This window comes from Ranitomeya variabilis, chromosome 4 (genome assembly GCF_051348905.1).
Source record: "Ranitomeya variabilis isolate aRanVar5 chromosome 4, aRanVar5.hap1, whole genome shotgun sequence".
In the NCBI taxonomy this organism is placed as follows: domain Eukaryota; kingdom Metazoa; phylum Chordata; class Amphibia; order Anura; family Dendrobatidae; genus Ranitomeya; species Ranitomeya variabilis.
In genome coordinates, this window is record NC_135235.1 from 74,110,934 (window position 1) to 74,130,387 (window position 19,454).

General features: G+C 42.3%; 1 protein-coding gene across 2 annotated transcripts in view; it reads right to left on the reverse strand.

Moving 5' to 3' along the window:
• Positions 1 to 14,454, reverse strand: part of STYK1 (serine/threonine/tyrosine kinase 1) — a 57,061-nt gene extending 42,607 nt beyond the window's left edge. Inside the window, exon 1 of one of the 2 annotated variants that reach the window (XM_077258753.1) lies at positions 14,263 to 14,454. The gene's annotated coding sequence lies outside the window, so the exon portion shown is untranslated. The remainder of the gene's footprint in view (positions 1 to 14,262) is intronic. The other variant, XM_077258752.1, reaches the window with a different exon arrangement.
• Positions 14,455 to 19,454: the final 5,000 nt, after the last annotated feature.

A 19,454-nucleotide genomic window follows, 5' to 3' on the forward strand; every position in this document is an offset into this window, starting at 1 on the left:
CGCATAGTGGATTTCTTGAAATCCCATCCACTATGCTGTAACATCTGGCCACTGCGGGTTTGACGGTACATAAATATGCAGCATCAAACCTGCAGCAATTACTGATTGTGGGCACATACTCTTATTGGCTCCTGAGTTCCTCATGGAACGGCTAATATTGGAAAAGAAAGTTTCATTAGCTTTACGCTTCTGCAAAGTCCCGCAGGGTCATGCCAAGCGTGAAGTTTTCCACCACGACAAGGATCCAGTTTGCTGCCCTAGCCCTGTATCTAAATACCATGGGCAAAGCAGCGCTAATATCATCTTCCTTTACAGGAATTCAGGCACATAATGTCCTTAATCTTGGCACAATCCTCTATAAATTGTGCAATATCCAGCAATCACATTGTCTTTTTGTGAATAAGTATAACATAACATTACTTTTTTGTGTTCTAATTACGATCTATGAACTGAGCTCCATTATTCTGCACATGATCACACACAGTGTCTGAGAACATAATACCAATAGATCTGAATGGGCTTTGTCTATTTGCGCACATATACACAAGATTATATATTAATTACGGTAGACTAGGGAGCTTGGACTTGTCCGCAATACTTCCATTAAAGCCTTATTCAGACGCCTGTGTTGCACAGTTTATGAGTTTTATCCTTTTTTTTATCAAGGATACCACATGTACCCTTTAAAATCTAAAGTGCAATTCACATGTCCATATTTTTTTACTGACCAATCGCCTATGTAAAACTCATGGAGACGTGTCTGTTTTTCTCCAGGACCACGGATGAAAAGTGTCAATATAGGTTTATGGGTCCGTGAAAACCATGTACAGATCACATATGTTATCCATATGCTGTCCGTATTTAATACTGCAAAGGATAGGAGAAGTTTTGTAATTTATTGATTTATCCATCTGTGAAAAACTCTGATGGTAAAAACGAATACACGGATGACACTGTTCCATATCAATGATGACAGCAGTACCATTTTTACCTTCTTTGATTGTTTCTACGTCTGGTCCAACATACTGAACCGCTACAAGTGAGTTGGCATTTACCCTAAACTACATACCGTTTTTTAAGTCTGTTACTTTTGGTTCCTAGACTTTTACTTTATATTATTTATTCCATTTTTTACATAGCAAAAGAGTAATATACAGTCCTTGCAGATACTTAACGCATGCTTTTATGGTAATTTTTTTACTTTTTTTTTTACATTTTGACAAAGCAAAATATATTAGATGAAACAATAGATTGCATAGAGAACACAACCACACAGGGATGCCTTATTTTCTTGATTTTCTCCAGACCGAGTAAGTGGCCATCAGTATGCATGTGTATATAATGCATCCAGATCCCATCACTACACTGAAAATACCAGAAGTACATCTAAATACCACATCTAGCACCTTCTAATGGGTAGAAACACCATGGTATCGACCAAAGTGCCCATAAAGCTCCAAGAACCATTGCGGCAGAGGAAGAAAAGATGATGTTGGCAACGATCATGTAAGTAATTGATCAAGTAGCACTGCTGCTTACATTGTCCTTCTTTACAGTTCGCGCTGTCTTGCTCGGTCACAGGCAAAAAGCATTTGCTATCTCTCTCTCGCACACTCAGTGCAAACCATGTGTTGAATCAGATTTAGCAAGATCTGTTGACTTCAGTGAAACAATTAAAACTTTTTCATGGTCAAAAGCGCAAAGGAAGAAATTCTAGTTGGTATTTAAGACAACTTGAAGAAATTTGATGGAACGTTTTTTGTAGGTGTTTAAGGTTCTGCAATTTCATAAGTAGTGTATCCAACATGGCTAACTATAACTGAGAAACCTGCTGAACCAGTTGTGTAATGTTGAAGCTATTTTCCCTTCTATGAAGAGATCGATAATGCATAAATTATATAGCAAAAGTTGTTGTGCAGTGCAAAGTCAAGTCACATTGTTTGCCACTTCTTTTCCATCTCATACCCTGCTACTCTTTCCAAAACTTTACAACTTGACTATAGTGCAAATAGATATTCATTCATGATTGGCATATATAATTTACTTAAACACATGCTAGAGACCAATAATTAAGCTGGCAAATATATAAAGACTTACTCACTGACAGATTACCAAATATACCTACATATGAAAAGTCTTTTGAAAAGTATTCCCTGATGAATGTATATGTGAAACGCGCGTCGGGGTAGTGGGCAGTGTGAATCACATGTTCCACTAGTTATGGCAAGCAGTGGGTATTACAATGGTCTTCTTTATTTGGTGTGTCTATGGCAAATTTGCTTCTAATGTGTTTGACCACTTTTGGGGTAGCTTCTTATTAGAAATTCATCTGTTTATATTATAATCATGGATCTTCCTAAAAAAAATGGTTCTATTATGTTTATTAAGATCAATTATAATCATAGATTGTTACTTTTTGTATCAAGTCTGTTTAAATCGTCCCTCTTTACTGTACCCTCACTGCTTTATTGATATAGGCTATACTTTCATAACTTATACTACATTCTGCCATAGTGGGATTTATCATTGATGACACTCCCTTTTTGGGTTTTTATGAGTATGTTTTTAAAAAAATTATTAGTAATTCTGTGTCATTCGCTTCTTTGTGCTTAATACATCATATATATATATATATATATATATATATATATATATATATATACCATATATATGGTTGTTTACTATTATTTTTTGCTTCAAGAGTAATTTATAGTCTTGTTTTTTTTGTAAAGGAAGAATACATACTTCTTTTTAAATTGTTTTTTCATCATGTTGCATTTCAGACGTGATACCATGAATTTAATACAACTTCTCTATCAGATCTTGCAATAGGATTACACTGGTCAACAGCATTTTTGGTGCCAAAGATATTTCATCGAATTTGGGGTATTTTTGGGGTGCTGATTCTGAATATGCTATCAGTTTTGCCAGATTGGCTCAAGTTTTTGAGATTTTTGGTATCTTATTTATAGCACTTGTTGGTAAATGCGACGCATCATCTCATTAATTTCTTTGGATTAGTACTTGAACTGAGCAGTTCTCAATATAGTTTTGTGTTAATTAGTGTTCTAAAAGTTTGTTCATAGCTTGATTTTTGCACTAACTTTATGTTGTTGTCTGTTTTCCAGTGAAAAGCATGAACTCATCAAGAAGAAGTTGTCTTAACGATCCAGACTCATTCTGTTACATTTGTGGTGAATACACACTGCCAAAACATAGAAGAAACATAACAGACTTCGTAAAAAAAGTGTATTTTGCCTATTTTGGGGTTATGCTTGGGGACCAAGACAAGTTTTGGGCACCACACATAGTGTGCAAAGCATGTATCGAATTATTACGAAAATGGAGCAAAGGACAAAGAAAAAGCTTCAAATTTGGTGTTCCAATGGTGTGGAGAGAGCCAAAAAATCATCATGATGACTGTTATTTCTGTGCAGTGCAAGTGCAAGGATTCAATAAGCATAAGAAACGAAAATGGGAGTAACATGGAATCTGCAAGAAGGCCTGTCCCTCATTGTGAAGATGTGCCTGTACCTGTGTTTACCATAAATAACAGTCATCATGATGATTTTTTGGCTCTCTCCACACCATTGGAACACCAAATTTGAAGCTTTTTCTTTGTCCTTTGCTCCATTTTCGTAATAATTCGATACATGCTTCGCACACTATGTGTGGTGCCCAAAACTTGTCTTGGTCCCCAAGCATAACCCCAAAATAGGCAAAATACACTTTTTTTTACGAAGTCTGTTATGTTTCTTCTATGTTTTGGAAGTGTGTATTCACCACAAATGTAACAGAATGAGTCTGGATCGTTAAGACAACTTCTTCTTGATGAGTTCATGCTTTTCACTGGAAAACAGACAACAACATAAAGTTAGTGCAAAAATCAAGCTATGAACAAACTTTTAGAACACTAATTAACACAAAACTATATTGAGAACTGCTCAGTTCAAGTACTAATCCAAAGAAATTAATGAGATGATGCGTCGCATTTACCAACAAGTGCTATAAATAAGATACCAAAAATCTCAAAAACTTGAGCCAATCTGGCAAAACTGATGACATATTCAGAATCAGCACCCCAAAAATACCCCAAATTCATTAAAATATTTTGGACACCAGAAAAAAAATTTTTTTTTGTTGACCTGTGTTATTAAAACCTGGTAGTAAATGTTTAATTTCTCCGTAGCGATAAAACAAGTGAAAGTACCAATACACTAAGTTGTCTGTGTATTGCAGGTCAGGACAGACGCTCCAGACACCGTGTTTCTCTGTGAAAACTCTAAGGCTGTGAGGTGCCCTTATTTGTGGGCAAGATGCAAATTAGGCTGGACGTGCACTGGGGGTGTGTCATTGATCTTGCACAGCTTCTTCTGAGTTTATTGACAAGCCCCAAAGCACTTCCAGCTTGATTTGCATATGGCTTGTTTGCTAAATTTCTCATGACTTGTACATCAGATCTCTAAAAACAATGTGTCATTTTTGTTAGGGTACAAGTACCAATACTGCTATATCACTTCAATATGTAAAAATTTTCTGACTGGTTACACATTCAGTATTTGGTCAGTATTTTACATCAGTATTTGGAAGCCATAACCAGGAGAAGGTGAAAAATATAGAAGTGGTGCATATGTTTCTATTATACTTTTCCTCTGATTGTTCCACTCCTGGTTTTGGCTTACAAATACTGATGTAAATTACTGACTGAATACTGAACTTGTGAACGTGGCCTAAAAGAGGTTTTTTTATACATAAGTCTCTGTCTGACACATAAGATGGGGAAAGCTACATCTCGCTGAACATTAAACCTGGGAAAAGATAATATTAGGCTTTTCCTGATTTTTTTTATGTTGCAGAGTTTCTATACTGTTTCTACCCCCTTTAAGTAAAGGGTAGGTAACTTAATAAATAATAATAATAATTTTTATTTATATAGCGCCAACATATTCCGCAGCGCTATATATATTATATATATTTTTCTATAATAGTGTAAAAAACACTCACCAGAAACTCATTGTGGGAACATAGCTTTACACAACAAGCAATTAAATGAAAAATCTGAGTCCACCGGTTCAGGGGGCTGCTCTCTGTTCTCGGTAACCCACATCTATGACATCCATATGCCTCAATACAAGAATATTTCACATGTATTTGTTTCATAATGCTTGTAAAAGCTGGAAATAATTTTGAAATGACAGTACATGACCGGTTCGTAATAACACATGACAAATATTTGAGGACAGGACTAGCAAGATTCTTCGGTAGGAATTTAGTGCACATGCCAAAGACTCAGATTATATTCCGTATAAATACACATACATAGCCATTCTGCAGGAAGCAATCGTTAAAAATGCTTGTATGAAAATAATTTATATTTACGTATAACTGTAGATATTCATAGTTTTATAGATGGTCTGAATATATTCACCTTTGATGCCCCTTGTCAATATTTTATTGTGCTGTGATGATTAATTGATTAATTGACAAAAAAAAGCAACAAAATATAGAGATATGTCTTTTTTTTTATCTGAGTCACAGAAAAAAATCCCTCAAACAAGTTTTTTTCTTTGATTCATCACTGCTGTCTCTCCCCTTTTCTTGAGAAATCTCCTTTTTAGTAGCTTTTGTACTTGCACCTTATTCTCTATACATTCTGCACTACTGTCTCCCTTTTAGGTCTTTTCTTGTTTTTCCTTGTCAACTTTGACTATCCAGATATTTTAGACAGATGCATTAAACACAGCCTTCTTTTACTTAATTTTGCATTTTTTTTTTATTATTATTATTTTTATTTTTTTTTTTGGGGGGGGGGTGCTGGGATTGTGCCTCTCACTCCAGTCCTTGCCTGGTGTAAGGTTCCTGGAAACGTTTTCGAGTTTGCACTTTTTTATGAATTTTTAAAGATTTGTGACTTTTGGGGCTAAGGCCGGCCTCACACTTGGCGTAAGACAATACGCCACGTATTATACGTCCGTACTACGGCCGTAATACGGAGAAATGTTCCCAAAATATTGATCCGTAGTCAGGGTGTGTCAGCGTATTTTGCGCATGGCATCCTCCGTATGTAATCCGTATGGCATCCGTACTGCGAGATTTTCGCGCAGGCTTGCAAAACCGACATCTAATGGATTTATGTGCTCAAATGTTAGGGAAAACATATATACAGTATATATATATATATATATATATATATATATATGTCATTGAGACACATATATATATATTCTGTATTTAGATTTCATTCAGTGCGATATCTGTGAAAAGCCGGTAATTCAATTGCCGGCTTTTCATTTCTCCTGCACAAACCCGACAGGATATGAGACATGATTACATACAGTAAACCATCTCATATCCCCTTTTTTTTGCATATTCCACACTACTAATGTTAGTAGTGTGTATGTGCAAAATTTCAGCGCTGTAGCTGCTGAAATAAAGGGTTAAATTGCTGAAAAAATTGGCGTGGGCTCCCGCGCAATTTTCTCCACCAGAATGGTAAAGCCAGTGACTGAGGGCAGATATTAATAGCCAGGAGAGGGTCCATGGTTATTGGCCCCCCCGTGGCTAAAAACATCTGCCCCCAGCCACCCCAGAAAAGGCACATCTGGAAGATGCGCCTATTCTGGCACTTGGCCACTCTCTTCCCACTCCCTGTAGCTGTGGGATATGGGGTAATGAAGGGTTAATGCCACCTTGCTATTGTAAGGTGACATTAAGCCAGGTTAATAATGGAGAGGCGTCAATTATGACACCTATCCATTATTAATCCAATTGTTGGAAAGGGTTAAAAAACACACACATGATTTAAAAGTAGTTTAATGAAATAAACACAGCGGTTGTTGTAATAATTTATTGTTCTCTCAATCCATCAGGAACACCCTCGCTTGGAAAAATAATAAACGCACAAGATACATACCTTCTGGTGAACCGTCTCGTCCCACGAAGTAATCCATCTGAAGGGGTTAACTAATATTACAGGCACGAGCTGCGATAAACCACTCGCTCGTACCTGTAATCCCCGGGTGCTGAAAGGAAAGCAGGATCTGTACTTACATTGAGTCGCGGTGAGGCGCCCTCTGGTGGATGTTCTCATGAACTGCAGACTGGGAACTTTTTCCCACGCTCCAGGTCATATGAGGACATCCACCAGGGGGCGCATCACCGCGACTGAAGGAAATGTAGGTCAATGACCTACATTTCATTAATTCGCCGGGGAATTACAAGCACGAGCACCGCTGCATTTAGCAGGGCTCCTGCCTGTAATATTAGTTAACCCCTTCAGATGGATTACTTCGTGGGACGAGACGGTTCACCAGAAGGTATGTATCTTGTGCGTTTATTATTTTTCCAAGCGAGGGTGTTCCTGATGGATTGAGAGAAGAATAAATTATTACAACAACCGCTGTGTTTATTTCATTAAACTACTTTTAAATCATGTGTGTGTGTGTTTTTTAACCCTTTCCAACAATTGGATTAATAATGGATAGGTGTCATAATTGACGCCTCTCCATTATTAATCTGGCTTAATGTCACCTTCCAATAGCAAGGTGGCATTAACCCTTCATTACCCCATATCCCACCGCTACAGGGAGTGGGAAGAGAGTGGCCAAGTGCCAGAATAGGCGCATCTCCCAGATGTGCCTTTTCTGGGGTGGCTGGGGGCAGATGTTTGTAGCCAGGGGGGGGCCAATAACCATGGACCCTCTCTAGGCTATTAATATCTGCCCTCAGTCACTGGCTTTACCATTCTGGCGGAGAAAATTGTGCGGGAGCCCACGCCAATTTTTTCTGCCATTTAACCCTTTATTTTAGCAGCTACAGCGCTGAAATTTTGCACATACACACTACTAACATTAGTAGTGTGGAATATGCAAAAAAAAAAGGGGATATGAGATGGTTTACTGTATGAAAACCATGTCTCATATCCTGTCGGGTTTGTGCAGGAGAAATGAAAAGCCGGCAATTGAATTACCGACTTTTCACTAACACCGCTGCGTATTTCTCGCAAGTCACACTGCAGGTCCGTGTGGAATCCGTATTTTTCTCGCCCCCATAGACTTTCATTAGCGATTTTTTTGCGCAATACGCTGACAAACGCAGCATGCTGCGATTTTGTACGGCCGTAGAAAGCCGTATAATACTGACCCGCAATATACGGCTAATAGGAGCAGCCCCATTGAGAATAATTGTGCCGTTTATTTTGCGAGTTTTACGGACGTAATTTCTGCGCTCTTACGTCCGTAAAACTCGCTAGTGTGAGGCCGGCCTAAGAAGTCATAAACACTGGAAAAAGAATGAAAGGAGCATTTATGGATATGTCACAAAATTCATGAACTCCATACACCATTTTGACGAACAAGATATGTCAGTAAATATTACAAGACCTAAAAAAAAAAATGATTGCAATAAATCGCAAAAAAAGAATAGGGCCCTGAGTGTCCATGAATATCATGGACACCACAGGGAGGCCATCCACGTGCAATCTGCGTGCTGTCGATTTTTTATTTTGCCACAGGCAGAAGGTTTGCAATTTTTTTTTCCATTTGAGAAAATTACTAATGCCACAGAGGAAACACTGAGAGTAAAATTTGGCACACTGACGGAACGCTGATAAAAATTTGATCCAATGCGCTTAAAATTTTATCCAAAACACTGATGAAAATCGGTCTGAATGGCCTTAGGGTATGTTTCCACGTTCAGGAAACTCTGCGTGTTTGACGCTGCGCGTAACCGGCGGCCCTGCGATTCCGGACTTCTTTTTAGATCGCATGTCCGTTTACCTTGCGGCGATGCAGCGCTACCGCAAGGTAAAACACAGGGCCCTATGTGTGGGGTGCGATGATGCCGGATGTGTGCAATGAACACATCCGGTATCATCGCGTCACAGAAGGTGGCGGGGCTTAGGGCGGAGCAAGTTTGCCGCTCCGTCCAAACCCGCCGGCCATCCTGAACGTGGACACGTACCCTTAAACGCTTATAGCACTTTTTATTCAAGTCATTGGGGAGGGGAGAAAATTATAACTGCACAGTTTTAGGTGAGCCTTATGGCAGGTGTATAATTGGATAATTGGAGGGGGCTTTCCCTCCCTGACTGCATTATTGTATGTATTGTTTTGTATTGTATTGTATGTATTGTATTGTATTGTAGAGCCAAAGGTCCATTTACATGGGCAAATTCGGCATTCGGCAAATGAGTCTTCATGAGTTCACTTTCCCGATCATTGGCTCTTGTAAACATGTGGCCAACCAACCAACGAGTGCTCTTTCATCGGCTGATTGATCTTTATGCCGGCATGAACAATCCATTGTTGTCAGCAGCACATTGACCCATGTAAACAGGGGATGTGCTGCCAACAAAAGGAATTCTGTAATCTCTGAAGAACTGATTCCATTTTCATATTTGTTATTTCCTCCATTTCTTTCAGGAGACATATTTTTTTAACATTTCTGTAGACATAGCCACGTGAGGACTTGTTTTTTTCAGAACAAAGTGTAGATTTTAATGACATTCCTCATTTTACAATTTAATGTACTGAAAAATTGGAAACAAAATTCCACGTTGGATGAAATAAAGAAAAAAAAAACACAAGTCTGACATGTTTTTTTTTTTACATTCATTTTCTCATAAAAATAGTCAGGCAACATGATTCTCCAGAAGCATACAATTACGTCAATATCAAACATACTTTTTCCTTATTAAATTAGTGGCTGACTTAAATTTTCACAATTTTCCAACATCCATACTTTTTATTTTTATCAATGGAGCTACGTGTACCTAACTTTAGCTTTTAATTGCTACCATTTTAGGGTAAATACAACATGTAATGTGCTGTTACTGAAGAACAACAGTTCTAGCAGCTTGATTTTATTATTTTTTACATCATTAACCGTATGATTCAAATAATTTTATTTTATGACAGAAGGGGCTTTTATGGACATGATGATACCTAATTTTTTTAATTGTAAAAAAAAATAGTCATTGAAACTTTAAGATTTTTTTATCTAACATTTTTGTAAACATTTTTTCAACTTATGTTTTATTTTTTAGTCCGGCCTAGGAAATTTGAAGCTGCAAACATTTTATTGCTTGTGCTATATACTTCAATACTGTACTCTCCAGATCTTGTTAGGTCTTAACACTAATTTTTCACTTGGCCCAGATGTTCTGGAAAGAACAAGAAATTTCAAGGGGTGTTGGGATACCACCTATTTTGCTCTCAGTTTTCAGTCTGAGACCATATGGAAGGTGAGTTTTTTAAGCTCCTTTCACTAGGTGTTGGTGCAGTGTGGTGGCCATTATTGATGTGGTACTGGGCCTGTGGGCTGGTCTGACCCAGAGCCCTGGGTGCTTTGCCTTACAGCATGGGTGCTATAGGCCATCTTGGTCCCTTCCAACCTCCCTTCCATCCCACAGGGCTGGTTATCACACTTTTAAAGTTACGGACCCACTAAGAGGTTTGCCCTGATGTGGCACTGGTCTCCATACATCATTTTTGCTTAGCCGCAATATACCAATGTACACTATGAGTTTTGGATGTGCGGTCCATGTCTTGTTTTCTCTACAGTTAATGCTAGTTTCTCAAGAAGGCAGGGTCAAAGAGTAAGACAAACACAACCTCATTTAAGGTTGGATTGGAGACCATTACAGGGACCATTAAAGTCCAAATTGGTAGTGGGTCTGAGGTAGCCCAGTATGACCCTTTATGGCCACCCTGTATTTTCCAATGTTTTCACACTTACGTCTATTCGACAAATGTTTATCTAATCAGAACCATGAGATCTTCTCCTACATAGCACGTTATGAAGAGTTTCAACCCTTTAATGAGGATAAGGAGCTGTATATTCTAGTTCCGGACAACACCTTGAAAATTAAACATTGCATTTGACGCAAAAGATTAAATGTGACTTAATAAAGTCAACTGCGCACAGGTTACAATACACAGGGGATATACTGTAGAAGAAGCAGCTCATTATACACTTCATCACTTCATTATCACATGAACATCGTCATCTACAAGTTCATGAGAGTCCTCTAAAATGTCATAATGAAACCTAAGAACTAAACCAAAAATAACCAGATCCTACATCATTCTGTTATTATGTACCGTCATGTTGAGATATCTATAATATAATGCTAGGAGCGTCACTCTGTCTGAAGGCTTTATAGACTGCGCAAGCGTGACGCGCCTACGCAGTCTGGACCTCACAGTTATGCATCCAGCAGTAGCATATCTACCAGGGGGCAGAGGGGGCCATTGCCCCAGGCCCGGTGCTCAGAGGGGGCCAACCCGGAGCTACGCTACTGTAACTGTACTAGCGTGCACAGCGCTGATACAGTTACATTCTGCAGCAGAGCAGGGAGAATTGATCTCCCTGCTCTGCCTCCCGGCCGCTATGGGCCCCTGAGCAGACGGGGGGGTGGTGCCAGCAGTTGGCCTCCCACCTATCAATGCAGGGTCAGCTGTATCGGCATCTAGCCGATGCAGCTGACCGCATTGAGGAGTGAAAGAGCGCTACGCTCCTTCTCCCATCATCCCCCTGTCAGCATCTGACATCACCGATGCTGATATTGACAGGGGGCGTGATGACATCACTGCCCGACGCCCGCGGTCTGGAGGTGAGCGGGAGCAGGGAGGAGCACAAGGACCAGGAAGAAGAGAGGTGAGAATGTATTTATTGTTTTTCTTTATGGGGCTGCCTTATATTACAGGGTCTGACTGTGGGTGGGGGGCTGCTTTATACTACAGAGTCTGCCTGTGGGGGGGTGCTGCCTTATACTACAGAGTCTGCCTGTGGGGGTGCTGCCTTATACTACAGAGTCTGCTTGTGGGGGGGTGCTGCCTTATACTACAGGGTCTGCCTGTGGGGGATGCTGCCTTATACTACAGAATCTGTCTGTGTGGGGTGCTGCCTTATACTACAGTGTCTGCCTGTGGGGGGTGCTGCCTTATACTATAGAATCTGCCTGTGGCGGTGCTGCCTTATACTACAGAGTCTGCCTGTGGGGGGTGCTACCTTATACTACAGAATCTGCCTGTGGGGGGGTGCTGCCTTATACTGCAGAATCTGCCTGTGGGGGTGCTGCCTTATACTACAGAGTCTGCCTGTGGAGGGTGCAGCCTTATACTACAGAGTCTGCCTGTGGGGGGTGCTGCCTTATAGTACAGAGTCTGCCTGTGGGGGGTACTGCCTTATACTACAGTGTCTGCCTGTGGGGGATGCTGCCTTATACTACAGAATCTGCCTGTGGGGTGCTGCCTTATACTACAGTGTCTGCCTGTGGGGGGTGCTGCCTTATACTACAGAATCTGCCTGTGGGGGGTGCAGCCTTATACTACAGGGTCTGCCTGTGGGGGGTGCTGCCTAATAGTACAGAATCTGCCTGTGGGGGGTGCTGCCTTATACTACAGTGTCTGCCTGTGGGGGTTGCTGCCTTATACTACAGTCTGCCTATGGGGCTGCCTTATGCTATAGAGTCTGCCTATGGGGGTGTTGCATTATACTACAGAGTTTGCCTATGGGGTGCTGCCTTATACTACAGAGTCTTCCTATGGGGTGCTGTCTTATACTACAGGGTCTGCCTATGGGGTGCTGTCTTATACTACAGAGTCTGCCTATGGGGTGCTGCCTTATATTACAGGGTCTGCCTATGGGATGCTGCCATATACTATAGAGTCTGACCGTGGGGGGGCTGCCTTATACTACAGAGTCTGCCTATGGGGTGCTGCCTTATACTACAGAGTCTGCCTATGGGGTGCTGTCTTATACTACAGGGTCTGCCTATGGGGTGCTGTCTTATACTACAGAGTCTGCCTATGGGGTGCTGCCTTATACTATAGAGTCTACCTGTGGGGGGCTGCCTTATACTACAGAGTCTGCCTATGGTGGTTGCCTTATGCTATAGAGTTGACAGAATGGGGGCACAGAATGGGTGCAGCACATGACAGAATGGGGGCGCAGGATGGGAGCAGCACATTACAGAATGGGGAGCAGGATGGGAGTAGCACATGACAGAATGGGGGCACAAGATGGGAGCAGCATGACAGGATGGGGACGCAAGATTAGAGCACCACATGACAGGATGGGAACACAGGATGAGAGCACCACATGGCAGGATGGGGTTGCAGAATTGGAGTAGCACGTACCAGGATGGGGGCAGCTCATACCAGAATTGGGGCACAGGATGGGAGCACATGACAGGATGATGGCACAGGAAGAGAGAAGCACATGAGAAGATGGAGGTGCACAAAACAGGATGAGGGCGTAGGATGGGGGCTGCACATGACAGGAAGGGGGCACAAGATGGTAGCAGCACATTACAAGATTAGGGTGCAGGATGAAAGCAGCACATACCAGGATGGAGACCATATACCAATATAAATGCTCACTACCCGGGCGTAGAACGGGTTCAATAGCTAGTTGTAATATAGAGCTAAATATGTAAAGTTATACACAAGCCTCTTCTATTATTAGCTGCATTATCATAACAATTAAAGTTCTTACATCGTTACATATCAGTCAAATATATTTTTTGCGCATGTATTCATAGGAGTTGGTTAGACACATATAAAACATTCATTCAAGGTGATGCACATGAATAAATCTCTTATTAGCATAGATATCCACATTACACAAGGTACCAGAGCCACGTGCTTCTCTTTTCAGGTCTGATGTAATTTTATAATTATCATTATGGACAAAAGCAGAACGAAAACTGTTTTTATAGACTTTTTACAATTGACAATATATTTTTTTATTTTACTTTATTCTATCTTTGGTGTTTGTCTTGTTCCCTAGATGAAAGACTGATCTGACTTCCTTCATAAATAATGGATTATAAAACAAAACTTCTAAAGCTCCTTTGAACATTTGACTATTTTGCATAATGGTGTCTGGTTATCAGCCCTATGACAACTCCTTGATCTTTAAAAATGAGCCCAAGAATTACACTTCTCCGATCATTTGATACAAAATATCAGATGAAAACGGATTAGTAACTACAATTATAAAAAGCTAAGCAAAGTTAAAAACGACGAGTTTCAAAATATAAGAAAGACTGTAAAGCAGGACAAATACTGATATGATAAAAACAGACTATAAGTTATAGAATAAAGTTTATAGATTGTCGCAGTCACTTATAAACTGTATTATATTCACTGTTGTGATCCATAAAACCTATGGCGAATACAGTATCTGGTCTTTTCTAAGCTATATTGTACTTTCTTTGAGCTACGTACGATTTTTTGATACAGACCAGTCACTTACTTTTTTGTAGCCTTTGTCCTTTGTCGTTTCCTTGTGTACATGTTTAGCTGGATATCCCCTACATCTCAGCGATTGCCCCTAAACGATTTCTGTGTGTCTCTTCTTCTGTGACTCTCTCAACTGTAGAACTCTTCAGACAGACAGGAAGGTCTCGGGATACAAGTCTGTGATCAGATTTCCACTGACTTCACACCTGTCTGACGGGTCTTTCTGGCTCTGATGTGTACTGAATGAATCCCCACCCCTGCTCAGTGTAGTAGGGCAGGCAATCTCCCGAGCACACAGGGTGCAGCTGCAATGTAGCAACATGTATGACGGACACACAAGCAATACATAGCACCTGCCAGCGACGTAGAGCGGGATGACTGACAAGAAGGACACCACATATCGCCATATTCCGCTCTGCTGTCCATACTGCTACATGTGACGTTATGGAATGTAACAAGGTTGGCTGAAAATAATCTACGTATATAAAGCACTTGTAACATATCCAAAGGTTTATGAAAGAGTTTACAAATACTGACGTTTTGAAATTTATGAATTCAGTTGAGTAAAAGGACATTCGCCCATCCATTTCTGTTTTTACATACATGTTTCATCCTTTTTCCTCTTTTTTTGCCTCTTTTTTAATTTTTTTTTTATCTCATCCATTTTTACAAACGAACCAAGAAGATAAGAGGTCTAAACTTTTATTTACCATTAAAGGGAATCTGTCACCCAAAAAATGGACTATAAACTAAAGGCCCCGTCTCACATAGCGAGATCGCTAGCGAGATCGCTGCTGAGTCACAAGTTTTGTGACGCAACAGCGACCTCCATAGCGATCTCGCTATGTGTGACACGTACCAGCGATCAGGCCCCTGCTGCGAGATCGCTGGTCGTGTCGGAATGGCCTGGACCTTTTTTTGGTCGTTGAGGCCCCGCTGACATTGCTGAATCGGTGTGTGTGACACCGATCCAGCGATGTCTTCACTGGTAACCAGGGTAAACATCGGGTTACTAAGCGCAGGGCCGCGCTTAGTAACCCGATGTTTACCCTGGTTACCAGCGTAAATGTAAAAAAAAACAAACACTACATACTCGCCTTCTGATGTCCGTCAGGTCCCTTGCCGTCTGCTTCCTGCTCTCACTGACTGCCGGCCGTACAGTGAGAAGTGAGAGCACAGCAGTGACGTCACCGCTGCGCTCTCAGTGTACGGCGGCTCAGTCAGAGCAGGAAGCAGACGGCAAGGGACCTGGACACCGAAAGGCGAGTATGTAGTGTTTGTTTTTTTTGGTAACCAGGGTAAACATCGGGTTACTAAGCGCGGCCCTGCGCTTAGTAACCCGATGTTTACCCTGGTTACCGGGTGCTGCAGGGGGACTTCGGCATCGTTGATGACAGTTTCAACGATGCCGAAGTCGTTCCCCTGATCGTTGGTCGCTGGGGAGAGCGGTCTGTGTGACAGCTCCCCAGCGACCACACAGCGACTTACCAACGATCACGGCCAGGTCGTATCGCTGGTCGTGATCGTTGGTAAATCGCTTAGTGAGACGGGGCCTTAAGGCCACCGGCATTAGGGGGTTATCTACAGCATTCTGTAATGCTGTAGATAAGCCCCCGATGCATCCTGAAAGATAAGAAAAACAGGTTATATTATACTCACCCAGGGGCGGTCCCGCTGCGGTCCGGTCCCATGGGCGTCGCGGTCCAGGTCCGGCGCTTCCCATGTTCATACGATCACGTCCTCTTCTTGTCTTCTTGCCGCGGCTCCTGTGCAGGCGTACTTTGTCTGCCCTGTTGAGGGCAGAGCAAAGTACTGCAGTGCGCAGGCTCTGGGCCTCTCTGACCTTTCCCGGCACCTGCGCACTGCAGTACTTTCAACAGGGCAGACAAAGAAGACAAGAAGAGGACGTGATCGTTTGAAGATGAGAGGCGCCGGACCCGGACCACGAAGCCCATCGGACCGGACCGCAGCGGGAACACCCCTGGGTGAGTATAATATAACCTGTTTTTCTTATCTTTCAGGATACATTGGGGGCTTATTCACAGCATTACAGAATGCTGTAGATAAGCTGGTGGCCTTAGTTTATAGTCGATTTTTTGCAGTGACAGATTCCCTTTAACTCCTAGAAATGTATGAGTTAAAAACAAATGGAAAAAAATATATCTTCAGTTCATCTGAATCTCCATAGAATTAGATGGTCGAGAATTATTAGATTAGAATAAGACATGAACTCACATCAAGGGAACCTGTCACGTTAAAAAAACGCTATTTACCTACAGGGTTATTCTGCAGGTAAATAGTGTTAAGAAGGCACCCGGATGACGTATTAAAAGGCTGGCTCCCTGGAAAAAATGAACTATATTCCACCCGAGAGCCGCCGACTTTCAGTCATACAGGTGTGCCAGTGCAGTTACAGTCACAGAGCACAGCACTGCGCAGCACTTTGACTGACAGACTAAAATCTGCATAATGTTAATTCTTGCAGCGTATTTCACCCATGCTATCAGTGTGGAAAATACGCAGCAAAAGATGTAAAAAACGTGGCAAAAAATTATTTAGGCAGCGTTTTCTCTGCCAATACATTAGGATATGCAGCAGAATTTTCTGCTGCAAATCCTGAACATGTACACATAGCCTTAAGCCCCCGTCTCACTAAGCAAAATCGCTAGCGAGATCGCTGCTGAGTCACAAGTTTTGTGACGCAACAGCGACCTCAGTAGCGATCTCGCTATGTGTGACACGTAGCAGCGACCAGGCCCCTGCTGTGAGATCGATGGTCGTGTCGGAATGGCCTGGACCTTTTTTTGATCGTTGAGGTCCCGCTGGGTAGCACACATCGCTGTGTTTGACACCTTACCAACGACCTCGTTGACGACTCAGACACTGAATCGTCATAATAGCTTCCATGTGACATCGTTGTACAGGTCGCTACAGGTCGCTGGTGAGATGTCAAACAGTGAGATCGCAGCAGCGATCGTTGGGAAGATCTCACTGTTTGACACCTCACCAGCGACCACATAGCGACGCAGCAACGATCCCTGACAGGTCGTATCGTTGTCGGGATCGCTTTAGCGTCGCTAAGTGAGACGGGGCCTTTAGTCAGTGTCCTGTGTCCTCCCCATTCATTCTAAGCACTTGATAGTATCATAGTGAATTTGGGGGATGGGAGAAGACATTATCAGGTACTGAGCATCCTCCGCCTCCTCCCAATTCATTACAAGTCTCTGATAGCGTCTTCTTCCACCTTTCAATTCATTACAAAGTGTCTTCATTACCCCCTCCTTTCCTACTCTCCAATAAATTTGAAGTCCTTGATAGCATGATTAGCATCATAATGAATTGTGGGATGAGGGAGAACACTATCAGGAACTTAGCACCCTCCTCCAATTAATTTTATAGCCATATCTAATGTCATCCTCCCTCTATTCATAAGTCCATTATAAGTCCCTTTTACTCCCATCCCAATCCACAACCCTATTGTCCTCTCCCCCATTGTTGTATCCCCACCACCATTTTTGTCCTCTCCTCTACATCCCTCATTGTCGTCTCCCCCTCCCCTTCATTGTCCTCTCCTCTACCCCCTTATAGTCCCCCCACATTCTTCATTATTCTCTCTAACACCCTCCTCATTGTTTCCCCCCCCACATCACATCATTGTCTTCTCCCCCACATCCCATCATTGACCTCTCCCCCACATCCCATCATTGTCCTCTTTTCTACATTCTAGCATTGTCCTCTTCCCCACATCCCATTTTTGTCCTCTCACCCACATCCCATCATTGTCCTTTCCCCCACATCCCATCATTGACCTCTCCTCCATATCCCATCATTGTCATCTTCCACACATCCATCATTGTCCTTTTCCCCACGTCCCATCATTGTCCACTTCTCCACATACCATCATTGTCCTCTTCTCCACATCCCATCATTGTCCACTCCCCCACATCCCATCATTGTCCTTTCCCCCACATCCCATCATTGTCCTCTTCTCCACATTCCATCATTGTCGACACCTCCACATCCCATCATTGTCTTCTTCTCCACGGCCATCATTGTCCTCTTCACCACATTCCATCATTGTCCACTCCTCCACATCCCATCATTGTCCTCTCCTCCACATCCCATCATTGTCCTCTTCTCCACATTCCATCATTGTCCTCTCCCCATCTCACATCATTGTCCTCTCCCCACATCCCATCATTGTTCTCTTCTCCACATTCCATCATTGTCGACTCCTCCATATCCCATCATTGTCTTCTTCTCCACAGCCATAATTGTCCTCTTCACCACATTCCATCATTGTCCACTCCTCCACATCCCATCATTGTCCTCTCCTCCACATCCCATCATTATCCTCTTCTCCACATTCCATCATTATCCTCTCCCCATCTCCCACCATTGTCCTCTCCCCCATATCTCATCATTGTCCTCTTCTCCACATTCCATCATTGTCCTCTCCTCCACATCCCATCATTGTCCTCTTCTCCACATCCCATTATTGTACACTCCTCCACATCCCATCATTGTCCTCTTATCTACATCCCATCATTGTCCACTCCCCATCATTGTCCTCTTCTCCACATTCCATCATTGTCCACTCCTCCACATCCCATCCCATCATTGTCCTCTCCCCCACATCCCATCATTGTCCTCTCACCCCACATCCCATCATTGTCCTCTCCCCAACATCCCATCATTGCCCACTTCTCCACATTCCATCATTGTCCACTCCTCCACATGCCATTCCATCATTGTCCTCTCCTTCACATCCCATCATTGACCTCTCCCACATCTATCATTGTCCTCTCCTCATTGTAATGAAAGAAAAAAAACACCTCTCCATTCATTTATCTGAGGCATCGCTGCTTCTTTCTTCTTCACCGGAAACTTTCTAAATGACACACACACGTGTGCAGAGGTCATCAAGCTGTGTCTGTGTCACTGGGAAAGCAGTGGACAGGAAACAGGATGGATTCCTGCAGCTCTGCTGATATTTTCTCCTGTAGGCAGCATAGCAGCTGGATCATTCCCTGCTTGCTGCATATGATGAGGGCAATCTGGATATGTGACACTCTGAGCAACAGGCCAGACTACCCTCAGTATTACCGCCCTGCAAGGCACCTCCCCCCAACTCTGGGCCCCAGTGCATCGGCTATATGTCCGCCCCTGGTAATACGTGCAATCAAAGACGGGTCAGGAGCCGTC